This window comes from Mobula birostris, chromosome 11 (genome assembly GCF_030028105.1).
Source record: "Mobula birostris isolate sMobBir1 chromosome 11, sMobBir1.hap1, whole genome shotgun sequence".
In the NCBI taxonomy this organism is placed as follows: domain Eukaryota; kingdom Metazoa; phylum Chordata; class Chondrichthyes; order Myliobatiformes; family Myliobatidae; genus Mobula; species Mobula birostris.
Window position 1 is genome coordinate 18,618,881 of NC_092380.1, and position 18,876 is coordinate 18,637,756.

Genomic DNA, 18,876 nt, shown 5'->3' on the forward strand with positions numbered 1-18,876 from the left:
CTTTTGGAGGAAGAGGACTGTCCGACCAAATACTACATGACATCTTATACGCTAGAGATCAAAGGTTAAAACGTAGTTACGACATATCTACAATGCTTCCTTTGATTTACATATAACATTCACACCTCCTTCTTCGCACCCACACTCTGGACACCCAAAATGAATGTTGACCTGGTTTTTCAGTTAACTGCCGTTCACAGCTCTAGGAACCTAATGTCCGGGGCTGCATTTTAAATTTAACCTACAGTCCATGTTCAGGTTTAAAGATTGGTTGCTGTAGGTAGTCGCTGAAATTAATATTTTGCTTTATACCTTGTCCAGAATATACCGTAATGTTCCCCTTGAGGCATGGGTGCTCTCTCAAATCACTGCACTCCTTCTCGTGACGGATCTAAGTGATGACGTGGAAGGACACCCAGGACATAGACCCAACTCCACTGAAGGACTGGCACCAGTGTGTCCAAATCAACACGGAGCACGACTTGGAAGGGAACGTGTCACGGTGGCTTTCCCATGTGCCCGCTAGCCTTGTTCTCGATGGTAGACATCGCAGGTTTGGAAGACCCTTGTTGGAGTAGCCTGGGTAGACAACTGAAAGCTCTCAAACAAACTCAGTCACCCTGTGCAAGGACTGGGGATGGAGGATGGGCAGTCAATCAGACCAGTCCTGGGTTGTGCAGAGGTGACGGTGGAATCGCACTCATCCAGGCAAGCGTTGTCCCATCTCACTCCTGATCGGTAGATGGAAAGGCTTTGCTGTGTCAGGAGACACTCTCCTTGGTGCAGCCTCCGACCTGCTGCTGCGTCTATTGACTGTCCCGTTGAGTACTTAGCATTCGAGGCCCCAGGATGTCAATGGTGCAGAATATTCTCTCTCTCTCGATATCTCTCCCTACTCTCTCTCTACCTCGGTCTCAAAGCTAGAGAGAACTGGGACGATGAAGGCCAAAAGGCATTTTGAGAAGGGAAACGACGAGGCCTGTGCAACGTCTATTTGCAGTAGTAAGTGAAACCTGATCACATATTTAACAGAAAACGACAGAAAGAAAACAAGATTCTCTCAGTATCCACCTTGATTGATTTTTCTCTGTCTGGTATTCTCTGTCTCGTCACTCCCCCTATACATTTCTGTCTTGGTTCTGAAATCTCTGTTTCAGTTTGTTTTACTTTTCTTCTACTGTTGCAATCCATCTCTTTTTCTCTGACATCTCATTCTGTTTCCTGGTCTCTGTGTCTTCGTCTGCCTCCTTTTATCCCTATTTTGTTTCCATGCTCCTCTCTGACTTTCCCTACAACCCTCTATCTGATTATCACTCTCCCGTCTATCTTTGTCCTTGCTCCTATCTTTCTGAAAACCTGTGACTGATCTCTCCCTCTGTCCATCAGAACCCCTCCCTCACTCTATGACATTCCTTCTATGTTCATTGGCTGAAGTTTTTCAAAACTCACTGGACTCCAAAGTTCAAAGTAAAATTTATTATCAAGGTACACGCACGCCACCACATAAGGAGGGTCAGTGACAGTGCTTAAAGGGGTATTTATATCGCTTGAATCACCAAAGCATGGAAGGAGATGGTCAAGGGCCTGAACTTGGGTTTGGAACAGATGGTGGTCTCTAGTCAGCATGGACATTGTGGACCGAATGGCCTGTTTCCATGCTCTTTGACTCTGTAATGCTCTAGATTACATGTTGAAAGGGCTAGACAAGGTGGATGTGTTTCCTACGGTGGGGGTATCCAGAACTGGAGGGCACAGCCCCAAAATTGAGGGGGCAACCTTTTAGAACAGAGATAAGGAGGATTTTTTTTAGCCAGAGAGTGGTGAACCTGTGGCAAACAAGAGAAAATCTGCAGATGCTGGAAATCCAAGCAACACACACAAAATGCTGGAAGGACTCAGCAGGCCTTTGGCCGGGTCTCAGCTCGAAACAGCGACTGTACTTTTCTCCATAGACGCTGCCTGCCCTGCTGAGTTCTTCCAGCATTTTGTGTGTGTTGAATGAGCCCGTGGAATGCTCTGCCACAGACTGTGGTGGAGGCCAAGTCCGTGGGTATACTTAATAATTTCTTGATCAGTCAGAGTTTGTATATGGCGAGAAGGCTGGTGTACAGGGTTGAGTGGGATCAGTCATGATGGAATGGCGGAGTAGACTTGATGGGCTGAATGGCCTCATTCTGCTCCTATGTGTTAAGGTCTTACAGCCCTGAGGACCTTTTTCTGCAGACACACTCAGCAAATCTAGTGTAGATCTAGTGTAAATGAGTGTAGCTATCCCCTTTTGTCCAAGAGCCTGGTGGTTGAGGGGTAGAGACTGTTCTTGAACCTGGTGGTGCGAGTCCTGAAGTTCCTGTACCTTCTACCTGATTGTAGCAGTGAGAGAGACCATGCCCTGGGTGGTGAGTTCTGGGATACAACTCATCCATTGAGATTTTCTCCCAGCTAATGATCACACTTCAAGCACTCTTTATCTTGATATTTAATGCTCTCATTATTTATTGCTATTTATTCATATTTACGTTTACTTACTTTATTGTCTTCTATGCTCTACATTGATCCTGTGGTAGTTGCTATTCTATAGATTTGCAGAGTATGCCCGCAGGACAGTGAATCTTGGTGACAAATATGTACCCTGATAATAAAATTTACTGTGAATTTTGGTACTAATGGATTGGAAAATGGCAAATATGACTCCTTTGTTCAAGAAGAGGAAGGTAAAAGCTACAGGCTAATAAGTTTAACATCTGCTGATACAAGATGCTGGAGCCAATAATCAAAGGAGAAATAGTTAATCATGTGGAAAAACTTAATTCAATCAAACCAAGTCAACATGATTACAAATTATAACGCAAACAACAGGAATTCTGCAGATGCTGGAAATTCAAGCAACACACATCAAAGTTGCTGGTGAACGCAGCAGGCCAGGCAGCATCTGTAGGAAGAGGTGCAGTCGACGTCTCAGGCCGAGACCCTTCGTCAGGACTAACTGAAGGAAGAGTGAGTAAGGGATTTGAAAGTTGGAGGGGGAGGGGGAGATCCAAAATGATAGGAGAAGACAGGAGGAGGAGGGATAGAGCCAAGAGCTGGACAGGTGATAGGCAAAAGGGGATACGAGAGGATCATGGGACAGGAGGTCTGGGAAGAAAGACAAGGCGAGGGGGGGTACCCAGAGGATGGGCAAGAGGTATATTCAGAGGGACAGAGGGAGAAAAAGGAGAGTGAGAGAAAGAATGTGTGCATAAAAATAAGTAACAGATGGGGTACGAGGGGGAGGTGGGGCCTTAGCGGAAGTTAGAGAAGTCGATGTTCATGCCATCAGGTTGGAGGCTACCCAGACGGAATATAAGGTGTTGTTCCTCCAACCTGAGTGTGGCTTCATCTTTACAGTAGAGGAGGCCGTGGATAGACATGTCAGAATGGGAATGAGATGTGGAATTAAAATGTGTGGCCACTGGGAGATCCTGCTTTCTCTGGCGGACAGAGTGTAGATGTTCAGCAAAGCGGTCTCCCAGTCTGCGTCGGGTCTCGCCAATATATAAAAGGCCACATCGGGAGCACCGGATGCAGTATATCACCCCAGTTGACTCACAGGTGAAGTGTTGCCTCACCTGGAAGGACTGTTTGGGGCCCTGAATGGTGGTAAGGGAGGAAGTGTAAGGGCATGTGTAGCACTTGTTCCGCTTACACGGATAAGTGCCAGGAGGGAGATCAGTGGGGAGGGATGGGGGGGGACGAATGGACAAGGGCGTCGCGTAGGGAGCGATTCCTGCGGAATGCAGAGAAAGGGGGGGAGGGAAAGATGTGCTTAGTGGTTGGATCCCGTTGGAGGTGGCGGAAGTTACGGAGAATAACACGTTGGACCCGGAGGCTGGTGGGGTGGTAGGTGAGGACCAGGGGAACCCTATTCCTAGTGGGGTGGCGGGAGGATGGAGTGAGAGCAAATGTACACGAAATGGGGGAGATGCATTTAAGAGCAGAGCAGCTATCTGGACTATTCCTCTTTTCAGCCTGTCTCTTGCAAAAACGCCATCCCCTTCTCGCAATTCCTCCGTCTCCGCCGCATCTGCTCTCAGGATGAGGCTTTTCATTCTAGGACGAGGGAGATGTCTTCCTTTTTTAAAGAAAGGGGCTTCCCTTCCTCCACTATCAACTCTGCTCTTAAACACATCTCTGTCACATTTATTCTCTCCAGCACCGTGCTGACTCTCTCAGTTTGGGTCTGCTTTGATGCCGAGCTTTCCTTGCAGTAAAAGTAAACGATGCCAATTCCACACTTGAAAAGCTGTTGTGGTTTGCTTCATTTACATATCTGCCTTCAGGCTGATCTTGAGCCTTTTGAGAACTCTCAAGTATTCCCGTGGTTTTCAGTGGCTCTTTGAAGCCTGCACTTGTTCCAACTTGCTAACTGTTGCCTGCAATGGCTACAGGGAGATGTTTGGACTATCTGAAGAGATCAAAACTCAAGCAAAAAACCACAAATGGAAACACCATCGGAGTGACTGCTCCAGGTTCGGTCCTTCCACATTTTCCTGCTCCTTCGCCTTTAGCCTCCTCTTCAGTCTCATCTCCCACCTGGTTTGGGCCCTCCCTCCCCTGGTTTTGAATCCCTGAATGGCTTCCACAGGCTTGTGGTCCCATTCATGGTGGGCCCTCCCCCAGTTTGTTTGGACCCTAATTCCTGATGAGGTTCCTCAAGGCTGAGGTTGCCTCTGGTTCCTGGGTCCTCTCTCACTGGGTCTCATCCAGTTCTCGTCTGTCCCCCCTCCCAGCCGCTATACAGTATCTCACGGGAAGTGGATTATCCCTTGGGAGAGGCACCTTGAGAAGCAGCTTGTCTGTGCAGCGCAGAGGATGGAACTCCGAGTGGGGGTCAGGGGTCAGAGGGCAAGAGGCAGGAAGAAGGAAGTGAGACGAGGGGCAAGGGGAGAGGTCAATGGGGGTGCCCAGTGGATGTGTGGGCTCTGTGGCGTGTGTTCCCTTGGCTCTGTGAGGAAACTTGGGCTGAAATGGAGTAACTGAGTTGAGCAAAAAAGTATCTGAGGGAAGTGAAACAACTAGAGTCTCCCCAACATCCAAGGGTGGCTTGCAATGCGGAAGGGTGGTATGGCTGGACTGTCCCTTTAAATGGAGTTGGGGGGGTGGGTGCTGGGTGGGAAACAGGGCGTATCTCCCAATGAGGCTATAAATTCCAGAGACCAAGTTCTGTATTCCTGTTTTCAGGAAGGGCACCTCATTTTTCCACTTTACAAATGAATTTGATCAACAGTCAGCCCTGGGGACCAGAGATACCACTCTGGAAGATTTGATATAACATCCTGTTTATCTGTGTCACTAAAATGTCCCCAACTCCTAAAAAAAGAAGCAGAGAGCATACATCAGCCTCCAAAAATAGCCCCTGTGAGTGGTTTGTTTAACGACTCTGATCGCAACACACTTCTTTTCACTCTCCAATCATCCGCCGCATTGTGGCAGTGGAAAAGTGTGTCTGGAACCGGAGGAGAGAGCTGAGGTACCTAGTGAATACTTTGCTTCAGTATTCACTATGAAAAAGGATCTTGGCGATTGTAGGGATGACTTACAACAGACTCTAAAGCTTGAGCAGATAGACATTAAGAAAGAGGACGTGCTGGAGCTTTTGGAAAGCATCAAGTTGGATAAGTCACAGGGACCGGATGAGATGTACCCCAGGCTGCCGTGGGAGGCGAAGGAAGGAGATTGCTGAGCCTCTGGTGATGATCCTTGCATCATCAATGGGGACGGGAGAGGTTCCGGAGGATTGGAGGGTTGCAGATGTTGTTCCCTTATTCAAGAAAGGGAGTAGAGATAGCCCAGGAAATTATAGACCATTGAGTCTTACTTCAGTGGTTGGTAAGTTGATGGAGAAGATCCTGAGAGGCAGGATTTATGAACACTTGGAGAGGCATTATATGAACAGGAATAGTCAGCATAACTTTTCCTGATGACCATCTCTGATGATGGTGTCTGAAAAGAGGATGCTGTCCAAGTTTCATGCCATCTTGGACAATGTCTCCCATCCACTACATAATGTACCGGGTGGGCACAGGAGTACATTCAGCCAGAGACTCATTCCACCGAGATGCAACACAGAGCGTCATAGGAAGTCATTCCTGCCTGTGGCCATCAAACTTTACAACTCCTCCCTTGGAGGGTCAGACATCCTGAGCCAATAGGCTGGTCCTGGACTTATTTCCTGGCATAATTTACATATTACTATTTAACTATTTATGGTTTTATTACTATTTAATTATTTATGGTGCAACTGTAACGAAAACCAATTTCCCCCAGGATCAATAAAGTATGACTATGACTGTGACTATGTCAAAGGCTGGTTGTGCCTTACAAACCTGGTTGAATTTTTTGAGGATGTGACTAAACACATTGATGAAGGTAGAGCAGTAGATGTAGTGTATATGGATTTCAGCAAGGCATTTGATAAGATCCCCCATGCAAGGCTTATTGAGAAAGTAAGGAGCCATGGGATCCAAGGGGATCTTGCTTTGTGGATCCAGAATTGGCTTGACCACAGAAGGCAAAGGGTGGTTGTAGACAGGTCATATTCTACATGGAGGTCGGTGACCAGTGGAGTGCCTCAGGGATCTGTTCTGGGATCCTTACTCTTTGTGATTTTTATAAATGGCCTGGATGAGGAAGTGGAGGGATGGGTTAGTAAATTTGCTGATGACACAAAGATTGATAGTGTGGAGGGCTGTCAGAGGTTACAGCGGGACATTGATAGGTTGCAAAACTGGGCTGAGAAGTGGCAGATGGAGTTCAACCCAGATAAGTGTGAGGTGGTTCATTTTGGTAGGTCAAATATGATGGCAGAATATAGTATTAATGGTAAGACTGTTGGCAGTGTGGAGGATCAGAGGGATCTTGGGGTCCGAGTCCATCGGACAATCAAAGCTGCTGCGCAGGTTGACTGTGTGGTTAAGAGGGCATACAGTGTATTGGCCTTCATCAACCATGGGATTGAGTTTAAGAGCCAAGAGGTAATGTTACAGCTATATAGGACCCTGGTCAGATCCCACTTGGAGTACTGTGCTCAATTCTGGTCACCTCCCTACAGGATGGATGTGGAAACCATAGAAAGGGTGCAGAGGAGACTTACAAGGATGTTGCCTAGATTGGGGAGCATGCCTTATGAGAATTAGGTTGAGTGAACTTGGCCTTTTCTCCTTGGAGCGACGGAGGATGAAAGGTGACCTGATAGAGGTGTATAAGATGATGAGAGGCATTGATCGTGTGGATAGTCAGAGGCTTTTTCCCAGGGCTAAAATGGCTAGCACGAGAGGACACAGTTTTAAGGTGCTTGGAAGAAGGTACAGAGGAGATGTCGGGGTAAGATTTTTACACAGAGAGTGGTGAGTGCGTGAAATGGGCTACCCGCGATGGTGGTGGAGGCGGATATGATAGGGTCCTGGATAGGTACGTGGAGCTTAGTAATATAGTGGGCTATGAGTAACCCTAAGTAATTTCTAAAGTAAGTACATGTTCAGCATAGCATCGTGGACCGAAGACCCCGTATTGTGCTTGTGGTTTTCTATGTTTCTATTGCTTGAACCTCTGAAAGCTCACCTTAGTGAGGCCCTCACCTCTGTTGAGAGTATTGAGCCAAGTGGGAGAGAATAGGAACTGTATGGATGGGTTTTAATGAGGTGGAAGTGAACGGATCATTTTCATCAATAAGTCCCACACCTAAGATGGTGAAGCTTTGATGGAGAAGTTGAGGAAGTGCGGAGATGAAACACCATAGTGTTTCAGAGGAGTCACGGTGGCTGGTGTTCTGTCAGAGTCCGTGATCTACAGCTGCACTCAAACTACATTCTTCACGGAGGGTGGGTTCTTGCTCTTCGGAACTCGCCGAGTGGCCTGCGTTTCGGGATCTCCAGGAATGGCTTGGACGGCACGCGCCTGAGGCGCCACGGGAGATCGAAAGATCGGGACAGAGGGCGCGGCTGTCGGAGGCCTGTGCTCTCTCTCTCTCTCTCCCTCAATGGTGAGAGTGAGTTTGCTGATCCTGGAGTCGGGGGGAGCTCGAATAAGCCACACTGTAACATCGAACAGCGAGTTGTTGGTCTCCCGTCTCACTGCACCAAGATCCATATCCCTCTCTCCCTCGTAAGTTGAGATGTTGAAGAGGTAGGATTGCAGTAGTTTTTGATTGACTGTAGCTCATGGACTCTGGTGGGTGATGGGGGCTGATGCTTTTTGCTGAAGTAAGTTGGGGGGCGAGAGTTGATGCTTTTGCTGCCACTTGTGTGTGGGTTGGGGGGGAGGAGCCTTGGGGTTCTAAATTTTCCTGTCATTCATTCTTTGGGGCTTTTTCTCCCTGTTTCATGGATGTCCGTGACAAGTATTAATTTCAGGTTGTATACTGTACACATTCTCTGACATTAAATTGAACCTTTGGAGCGGATGATAGAGCTGCTCTGGAAACCAGGGTTCAATCCTGACCTCGGTTGCTGTCTGCGTGGAGTTTGCAGTTCTCTCTGTGACCACATGGATTTCCTCCGAGTGCTCTCGTTTGCTCCCGCGTCCCCAAAGGCATGCGGGCTGGTGGGTTAATTGGCCACTGTAAATTACCCCCACCATGTTTGTGGGTGACTGGTAGAATCTAGGAGGTGGGGGAATTAAAAAAGGGATGAGGGGAGGATTGGTTAATCAGAGGGCTTGCTTCCGGGCTGCCTCTCGCTCTGAATCTATGTGAGAGCTGTCATCAAAGGAAGCCATCTCTGGGCCCTTCATGATCCGACAAACGAGGCTGTGGACTACTGCACGGATCCCTACAAATGCCCTGCAGACCTTTATAAACCACCCGCCTGATAAACAAACAAGGAAAGCCAGATTACATTGTGACGTCACTCGGCCAGCTGCGATTTCACAGAGGATGAAGGGACGGGGTACGAATCCGTAAACAGGTGCGGGGATCTCTGAGCTTCCTCTGGAACGTTCTGAAATCTCTTATCAGCAGAAAGCAGAACAAGTTGCTTCCTGAGCTCCCGATGCACAGGTGCTGACTTGCAACATCTGTAGACTTCATCTGCTCAGCTCCAAGCACAGAGCCAACAGTGAGAACTTGTCCAACTCCCCCAAGCCTGGCCAAGGCATTGAGATCTGGGGACTTAGAGCTGCTCTTGGGATATGTTCATTTCAAACACTTCCATTGAAGGGATTCTGTTTGGAACCTTTTTTGGAATAATCTACCAGGTCGGGGGAAATGACCTAAAATATCAGGAAACTTTGTAGTAAGGCAGGGTTTTTTTAAAGATTGAAGCATCCTGATCTGACCTTGAGGCGTGCCGTAGCTCTGTGTGTGGGGAGGGTCCACCCACTCCGAGGCAGGATGTTGGCTGTGAAACAATGCGGGAATGGCAACTGACTTCAGGCCAGGAAAGGCAGGGTCTTGGAGGAGAACTTGGAATTGCTGGCATCCTCGTACCCTTGTCCTTTCAGACGTTGGATGTCACAGGTTTGGGAGGAGCTGCCAAAGAAGTCCTGAGAATTGTTCCAGTGTTTTGCCAGTGCTGCAGGGGGCGGCAATAATTTGGGAAGACCGTGAGAAATGCGAGCAAGAGTTGGCCATTCGGTCTGTCAAACCTCAGCACCATTTCCCCGTGCTATCCCCTTATCCTGCAATTCCCTTAATATCCTGAAATAAACATGTCCCTGTTGTGAATATAGTTCTGCACACCTCAGCCAGGGGAATCACCTTCCCTGCATCCACCTTATTGAGCCTGTGAGAATTTTGCAAGTTTCATTCTTATAAGCTCTAGAGAATGAAGTCTCAGTCTATTCAATCTCTCCTCTTATGGATAACCTACTTTTAATAACCTACTTCTCTTGTCTGGTAATTCTGTGCTTCACTACCTCTGTGGCAATTATGTAGTTTTAATTCACAAAGCCCAGCGCTCCGGCTGTGACCTAACTCAGGCCCCGTACCACTGCAGAAAAACACCCTTGCTCCTGTGCTGCAGAAGTCAGCCCTCCTGCCTGCCGGCTGCTCCTGCATGTTATCTTTTAGTGGCATTGCCCAGTACCTCACCGTTTAAAACACACTCTGCTTTAGGCCCCCAAACCGGGCAAGCCCACGTTTGCGAACAATCTGCCACCACCTTGTTTGCTCACTGCGCTTGGAGCCACCTTATGATTCAGATTCTCATATACAGTGGGATATGGAGGGAAATGCTTTGTTTGCATTAACAACCATCACGTCCGAGGATGTGCTGGGCACAGCCTGCAAGTGTCACCATGCATTCCTGCGACGATCTTTACTTTTCCTACCCACCCGGCCTCACCTGTCACCTTCTAGCTAGCTTTCTTCCCAACCCGCACCCCACCACCTCTTTATTCTGGCCTCTTCCCCTTTCCTTTCCAGTCCTGAAGAAAGGTCTTAGCCTGAAACGTTGACCGTTCGTTCATGGCTGACCCACTGAGTTCCTCCAGTATTGTGTGTGTGTCGCTTTGGCTTTCCAGTATCTACAGAACTTCTTGTGTTTACGACAACATAGCGAGCCCACAGTGTTCAGCAGAACAACACTAACAACAGCAAAAACACAACACCAGACAACAGCAGCAAAACTAGCCCCTCTCCCACACCACCAGTAAGCTTCCAACTGCGATATTTGGCTCCTCAGTCAAGCAATTGACATGGATTGTGAATAGCTGGGACCCAAGCAGAGTTCCCTGCAATACCCCACTAGTTACAGCCTGCCAACCTCCCATTCCTTGTCATCTGTCCCATAACCTACTCTCAGTCCATGTCAGTGCATTGACCCCAATTCCCTGTTGGCTAGCTTTGTGGCCTTCTACACGTACACGTTGGCTCACGGTGTGGAATGACAACAGCTTGGCAAGGTCGTTCTCCATCATGCGCAAGTTTTCTGACCCATACCAGAGTGGGGGCAGAACACAGCTCCGGTTCAGAGTCAGAATCAGAATCAGGTTTGTTATCACCGGCATGAGTCGTGAAAGTTGTTAACTCAGCAGCAGCAGTCCAATGCAGCACATAATATAGAAGTAAAGAAGTAAAAATGAATAGGCAAATCAATTAGAGTATATGTATATTGAGTAGATTAAAAAGTGTGCAAAAACAGAAATAATATATATTTAAAAAGTGAGGTAGTGTTCACGGGTTCAATGTCCATTTAGGAATCAGATGGCAGAGGGGAAGAAGCTGTTCCTGAATCACTGAGTGTGTGCCTTCAGGCTTCTGTACCTCCTGCCTGATGGTAACAGTGAGAAAAGGGCATGTCCTGGGTGCTGGACGTCCTTAATAATGGACGTTGTACTTCCTTAATCCCCATATGTTGTTCATTGATCTGAAGACATTTCTAGGTTTTCCAAGTCTGCACCGGATGTGGTCCTTGATCCCACCATCCTGCCGAAAGATGCTGCCCAGGTAGGTGAATCTGCCGGCGCTCGGTAAGTCAACGCCAAATGCCTTGAGAGGGGGAGGAGGAGGATCTACATTTGAAGGTCATGGTCCCAGTCTTTCTCTGGCTGACCTTGAGTCCAACCTGTCCACTGAAGGTAGACAGGTGCTGAGTTTTCTCTGGCAGGTGTGCAGTACAAGCTCCTCCACAAAGTCAAGTTCTTCCGAAGTAGAGAATAGAGTGAGCAAGTACATGCATATATTGTCACTGTAGGTAGCATATCATGTCTAACATTGTAACCCTGTGTGAGACCTTGTGGAATGCCTTCTACAAGGGTCAATGTATCACAGAGGACAGCCAGGGTGGCAGTGGTCAATCTCAGAGGACATCCATTGCAGGAAAGTTTAGGGGAGATGTCAGACGTAGGGTGTTTTTTTAACTGAGAGTGTGGTGAACACATTGCCGGGATTGGTGATGGAGGCTGATACAACCAGGACACTGAAAACACTCTTAGATGGGCACATGGATGCAAGAAAAATGGCGGGTCATGGAGGGAAGGGTTAGATTGATATCAGTCAGCACAACATCGTGGGCCAAAGGGCCAGATACTGTACTGCTCTATATTCTAATATATCCACTACTTATCACATCCTCAACAACCTCCAATAGACTAGACAAACATGATTTCCCTTTTCTAACTCCATGCTACACCTGCCATTAGCATACAATGCTCAACAGGACGCGGTTCCACTGAGACTTTGTGGTGAGTGGTGACATGTGACCTAGAGAGTTGTCTTCCCAGGAATCCACTGCGTGCCCTGATCTTTGGTGTCCACACGGATCCGTGCCCCACTCTGATTCTGCTCTCAATGGACAGAGAGCTCGAGTTATTGAGTTGGGGGCACTGATGCCATGTACATAGTTTCCACGGTGATATTGTTGCTATGGAGACATGTTGTTCCAGTGATATTGTTCCCCTAGGAATATGAGGTGCAGATGATCTGGTGCCTACCATGATATGGTTCCCTCAGTGATGAAGCTTTCATAGTATATTGAGTGTTGTATATTGGTGTGGGCACGTGGCCAAGTGGTTAAGGCGTTCGACTAGCGATCTGAAGGTTGTGAGTTCGGGCCCCAGCTGAGGCAGTGTGTTGTGTCCTTGAGCAAGGCACTTAATCACACAGTGCTCTGCGACGACACTGGTGCCAAGCTGTATGGGTCCTAATGCCCTTCCCTTGGACAACATGGGTGTCGTGGAGAGGGGAGACTTGCAGCATGGGCAACTGCTGGTCTTCCATACAACCTTGCCCAGGCCTCCGCCCTGGAGAGTGAAGACTTTCCAGGCACAGATCCATGGTCTCGCAAGACTAACGGATGCCTTTATATATTGGTGTGGGGGTTAAGTACAGTACAATAGTGCCCTCTATGCCTGCTGACATGATGCCATGGAAGTTAGTTTCTCAGGGGTGATATGGTGCTCGCCACCATTTAGTATACATGGTTGCCGCAGCGATATGGGAATTGGCACTTAGTCAATACCTGATGAATGATGTAGACCCCAGAGGGAGAGAGATGCTACTGACAGTGATAAGGCATCCGCAGTGGCAATTTGCCTCTGTAAACATGTGCCCCAGTGATAGTGTGTGGTGCTCAGGAGTGACAAAGTCAAAGTAAAAGTGAATATCAAAGTTCACACTACCTTGAGATTCAATTTTCTGCAGGCATTTACAGGAAAATAAAGAAATAGAATTTGTGAAAACCTGAAAACAAACAGAGGCTGACAGAGAAACAATGAGCAAAAGAAGACAAATTGTGCAAAGGAAAAAAATGAATAATATTGAGAATGTGAGATGAATTCCTTGGCATTATTGTTTCAGAGGGTTTGTCCTGGGACCAACACCTAAGTATCATTACAAAAAAAAATGCTTGGCCATGCTTCTATTTTCTTAGAAGTTTGCACAGCTTCGCATATCATCTAGAATTTTGACCACCTTCTATCAATGCTCAGTGGCTGGTTACATCATGGCCTGGTGGTGCATCCAGCCCAGACTATGACAGGAAAAGCCCTCCCCACCATTGAGCACATCTACACGGAGCTGCCACAAGAAAGCAGAATCCATTAAGGACCTCACCATCTAGGACATGCTCTCTTCTCCCTGCTGCTATTGGGAAGGAGGTACAGGAGTTTTAGGACTAACACCACCAGGTTCAGGAATAGTTATTACCCCCAAACCATCAGGCTGCTGACCAGCATAGATAACTTCACTCACCTCAACTCTGAACTGATTCTACAACCTAAGGACACACTTTCAAGGACTCTACAACTCATGTTCTCAGCTTTATTTGCTCTCTTACATATTTACTTATTACTTTTGTTTTTGTTTGTATTTGTCTTCATTTGCACATTGGTTGTTTGTCAGTCTTTGTTTGAGTTTTTCACCGATTCAATTGTATTTCTTTGTTCTACTGGGAATGCCAGCAAAAAAATGAACCTCAGCATTATATATGGTGACATATACTGTATGTACTTTGATAATTAATTTACTTTGAGCTTTGTAGAGTCTTTGTAAGTGAGTCCGTAGTTCAGAGTAGTGGGGAGTGGAGTTGCCCCAATTCAGTGGCCGGATGGTTGTAGAGTAATAATTGTTCTTGAAGCCAGTGATGTGGGACCTGAGGCTCCTGTGCCACCTACCCGATGGGAGTTGCATGGGCTACTTGGTGGGGGTTTTTATGATGGACGCTGCTTCCTTGTGGCAGTGCTCTTTGTAAATGTACTCAGTGGTGGGGAGGACTTTGCCTGTGATGGACCTTGCTGTGTCCACCACTTTCTGTTGTCACGTACCCTGTGATGGGTTAAAGAACCAGCAGAAATAGAAAACACTTTGGAGTCTGGTATTGCTATTAACTAGTAATATTTATTAGTAACTACGCAATACAGTAAAATAAATGCAGATGAATGAAACAGGTTAGCAATGATTATATATAAGTAATTATATCTGTAAGTGTGGAAATATATGAAAATCAAGCTTCTTCAAGTCTAGGGGTAAATAGATAGTCTTACGATGATGAGTAAAGTTCAGTTCAGTTGGTGGTATTGAGTTGAGTAGTGATGGAGAGAGAGAGAGAGAGAGATTTGAGTCTTCAGATGAGCTGACGCCGTCAATCTTCCCGTTGTCCTCCGAAATCCTTTAAAAGTCACCATCTGTGACTTCAGCAAAGGGTTCCGTTTTTCTGTGGTGGAGCTATCAACCCAGGCAAGGGTTGGACACATGGACAACTCCCCACCGGTCACTCCCTTTTCTCATTGCAAGAGCCACTGATTGATCTGCCTGATCAATCCTCCAAAGACCCACTTTTTCTGTGGGCACAACAAAGCTCATTCAGTGTCCAAAAACACGTGCTGCAGGTCTATCATCTGACCTTCTATTTATCTCACCATACTGAGTTCCAACTGTCATTCAAATAACTCCTCCCATCTCTGTCTGTGTAAGAGTGTACGAGCAGGCAAATGTCCTTGGAGAAAGTATAAGCATACTCCAGAGAAACTATAACATCGATTGTTCATCAAATAACGCTGCCCTTGGTCACCATAGCAACTTACGAGCTACTCGGTGCTCTCTCTCTCCAACTCAGCAGAAATCCAAAAGTTAGTCTTTCTCTCTCTCTTTTCAAAACAAGATATTGGTGTTAAATACCTCTCTCTCTCTCTTCAAAAGCACAGTTCATAGGGGTAGTTCAGGACCCCGTCACATTTCAGTCTTTCCCACTTCTGGGAATTGGTGCTTTCAGCACAGGACAAAATGCAACCAGGTAAGATACTCTCCACTGTGCATCTATAGAGGTTTTTGGTGACATGTCGAACTTAGGCAAACTATATAACGAGATCTAGGTGATTGAAACATATAAGATTATTAAGGGATTGGACACGCTAGAGGCAGGAAACATGTTCCCGATGTTGGGGGAGTCCAGAACCAGAGGCCACAGTTTAAGAATAGGGGGTAGACAATTTAGAATGGAGTTGAGGAAAAACTTTTTCACACAGAGGGTTGTGGTTCTGTGGAATGCTCTGCCTCAGAAGGCAGTGGAGGCCAATTCTCTGGATTCTTTCAAAAAAGAGTTAGATAGAGCTCTTAAAGATATCGGAGTGAAGGGATATGGGGAGAAGGCAGGAAAAGGGTGCTGATTGTGGATGAACAGCCATGATCACAGTGAATGGTGGTGCTGGCTCGAAGGGCCGAATGGCCTACTCCTGCATCTATTGTCTATTGTCTATACGTGGACAAAGGAGGGGGAAGGAACGTCGACTCAGACCATGAGAGGCCTGCGTTGGGCACGTGGCCAAGTAGTTAAGGCGTTCGTCTAGTGATCTGAAGGTCGCTAGTTCGAGCCTCAGCTGTGGCAACGTGTTTATGTCCTTGAGCAAGGCACTTAACCACACATTGCTCTAGTGTCTGTGCGAGGAGTGGCGCCCCACACAGACTTGCAATCTGCGCCTTGTAAGGCATGAAAATGCCCGACGTGGACAAAGAATACATGGATATAACGTGGACAAAGTCAGCAGAGGCAAACTAATCCCAGTGATGTTGCCCACGAGGGCAGCAACAGCAGAAGGTTTCAGTTCCCCCTCCTCCAACACCAATATTAACTGGATGCAGTCAATAGAAGTGGTACAAAGACCCAGGATTCCTAAATTTCATAAATTCCCTGGCAGTAGGGACTCCCAACATAGGGAACACGGACTCCTCAGTTAGTGGTAGGGGTCCGTGGCATAAAAAGGGTTGGGAGCCCCTGACTGGCTGCAACCCCAACGCTGGGGGGAGTTGGGTGGTGAGACACTTCTAGATTCAGTTTCGGTGAATGAGGTGGATCAGGAGGGAGGAGTAACAGTGAGGAGCACCTCTGTGATCACTGTTGTTATGTAATGAACCTCATGTGGGAAATGGGAAGGATAAAATAGGAGTAAATATTGTAAACTGCAATTGCATTAGACTGGAGAGTGACTTGTCAATATTGGAACAGATGCCATCTATAAATTTGTTGACGATACAACCATTGCTGGCGGAATCTCAGATGGTGATGAGAGGGCGTACAGGAGTGAGATGTACCAGCTGGTGGAGTGGTGTCGCAGCAACAGCCTGACACTCAATGTTAGTGAGGCCAAAGAGCTGACTGTGGACTTCTGAAAGGGTAGAACAAGGGAACACGCACCAGTCCTCATAGAGGGGTCAGAAGTGGAGAGAGTGAGCAATTTCAAGCTCCTGGGTGTCAATATCTCTGAGGACCTAACCTGGTCCCAACATGTTGATGCAGCTATAAAGAAGGCAAGACAGCGGCTATGTTTCATTTGGAGTTTGAAGGGATTTGGTTTGTCACCTAAAACACTCGACAATTCCTATAGATGTATCGTGGAGAGCATTCTGACAGGCTGCATCACTGTCTGGTATGGGGGAGCGTGGTGTGCTACTGCACAGGATCGAAGTGAGTTGCAAAGAGCTGTTAACTTAGTCAGCTCCATCATGGGTACTAACCTCCGTAGTATCCAAGACATCTTCAAGGAGTGGTGTCTCAGGAAGGAGGTGTCCATTATTGAGGACCCCCACTCGAAAGGACATGCCCTCTTCTCATTGTTATTGTCAGGAAGGAGGTACAGGAGCCTGAAGGCTCACACTCAGCGATTCAGGAACAGCTTCTTCCCCTCTGCCATCCGATTTCCAAATGGACATTGAACCCATGAACACTTCCTCACTACTTTTTTTTTAAATTTCTGTTTTTGCACTACTTATAGTCATAGTCATAGCCATAGTCATACTTTATTGATCCCGGGGGAAATTGGTTTTCATCACAGTTGCACCATAAATAATAAGTAGTAATAAAACCATAAATAGTTAAATAGTAATATTTTAATTATGCCAATAAACTCTGAAATAAGTCCAGGACCAGCCTATTGGCTCAGGGTGTCTGACCCTCCAAGGGAGGAGTTGTAAAGTTTGATGGCCACAGGCAGGAATGACTTCCTATGATGCTCAGTGTTGCATCTCGGTGGAATGAGTCTCTGGCTGAATGTACTCCTGTGCCCAACCAGTACATTCTGTAGCGGATGGGAGACGTTGTCCAAGATGGCATGCAACTTGGACAGCATCCTCTTTTCAGACACCACCGTCAGAGAGTCCAGTTCCATCCCCACAACATCACTGGCCTTACGAATGAGTTTGTTGATCCTGTTGGTGTTTGCTACCCTCAGCCTGCTGCCCCAACACACAACAGCAAACATGATCGCACTGGCCACCACAGACTCGTAGAGGAAATAGAGACGGCTCTGACCCTTCTTGTAGACAGCCTCAGTGTTCTTTGACCAGTCCAGTTTATTGTCAATATGTATCCCCAGGTATTTGTAATCCTCCACCATGTCCACACTGACCCCCGGATGGAAACAGGGGTCACCGGTACCTTAGCTCTCCTCAGGTCTACCACCAGCTCCTTAGTCTTTTTCACATTAAGCTGCAGATAATTCTGCTCACACCATGTGACGAAGTTTCCCACCGTAGCCCTGTACTCAACCTCATCTCCCTTGCTGATGCATCCAACTATGACAGAGTCATCCGAAAACCTCTGAAGATGACAAGACTCTGTGCAGTAGTTGAAGTCCTATTTGTACTAACTGTTTAATATACATATACAATTCAGTTTTTTATATTATTAAGTATTGCATGATACTGCTGCTGTAAAGTTAACAAATTTCACAACATGTGCTGGTGATGTTAAACCTGATTCTGATTCTGAATCGATGGCGGTAAATCAGTTTCAGAGCAGTGGAGGATATTGAAGAAGATTCAAAGGGTTCAGGGTACACCTGTTCCCACAGAGCGACAGAGGGGGCTGCCAGACCAGGAAGCCCCTCCCCACCCAGATGATAAGGTACTTGGAGGATAGGAAAATCCAGGAAAGCAAAGAGAGTATATGGAAGGTATTGATAAGGGGCTACTGCTTGTGCGGGTGGTCGGGGGGCGGTAGTGGGAGGGATGGGGGCTGCTACTTGTGTGGAGGAGGGGGGTGGGGGCTTTGGGGCTTTAATATTCCATCATTCATTCCATGGGATCTCTTGTTCTGTGGATGTCTGTGAAGAGTACGAATTTCACATTGTATACTGTATACATTCTCTGATATCAAAGAAACCGAACTGAAATGAGATGTGTTGGCAAATAAAAGCAGAGTCTGAGGGGTTTTTTTGTATGTAAAGAAGAAGATAATTTCTGAGGATAGAATCGAGGTGTTGGTGACCTTAAACATAATCCATGTGTGGAGATAGAGGACGCAGGTAAGGTAACTTAACGTTTATGCTCATCTCCACAGCAGAGGGGATGATGGCTGTCCAGGTGAACGTGTGTGAAATATGGGATGGGTTAATCAAGGCAAAAGAGGAAATTTAGGGGTTTGTTACCTTTGACAATCAATAAATCACCAGGCCTGGGTGAAATACTGTATA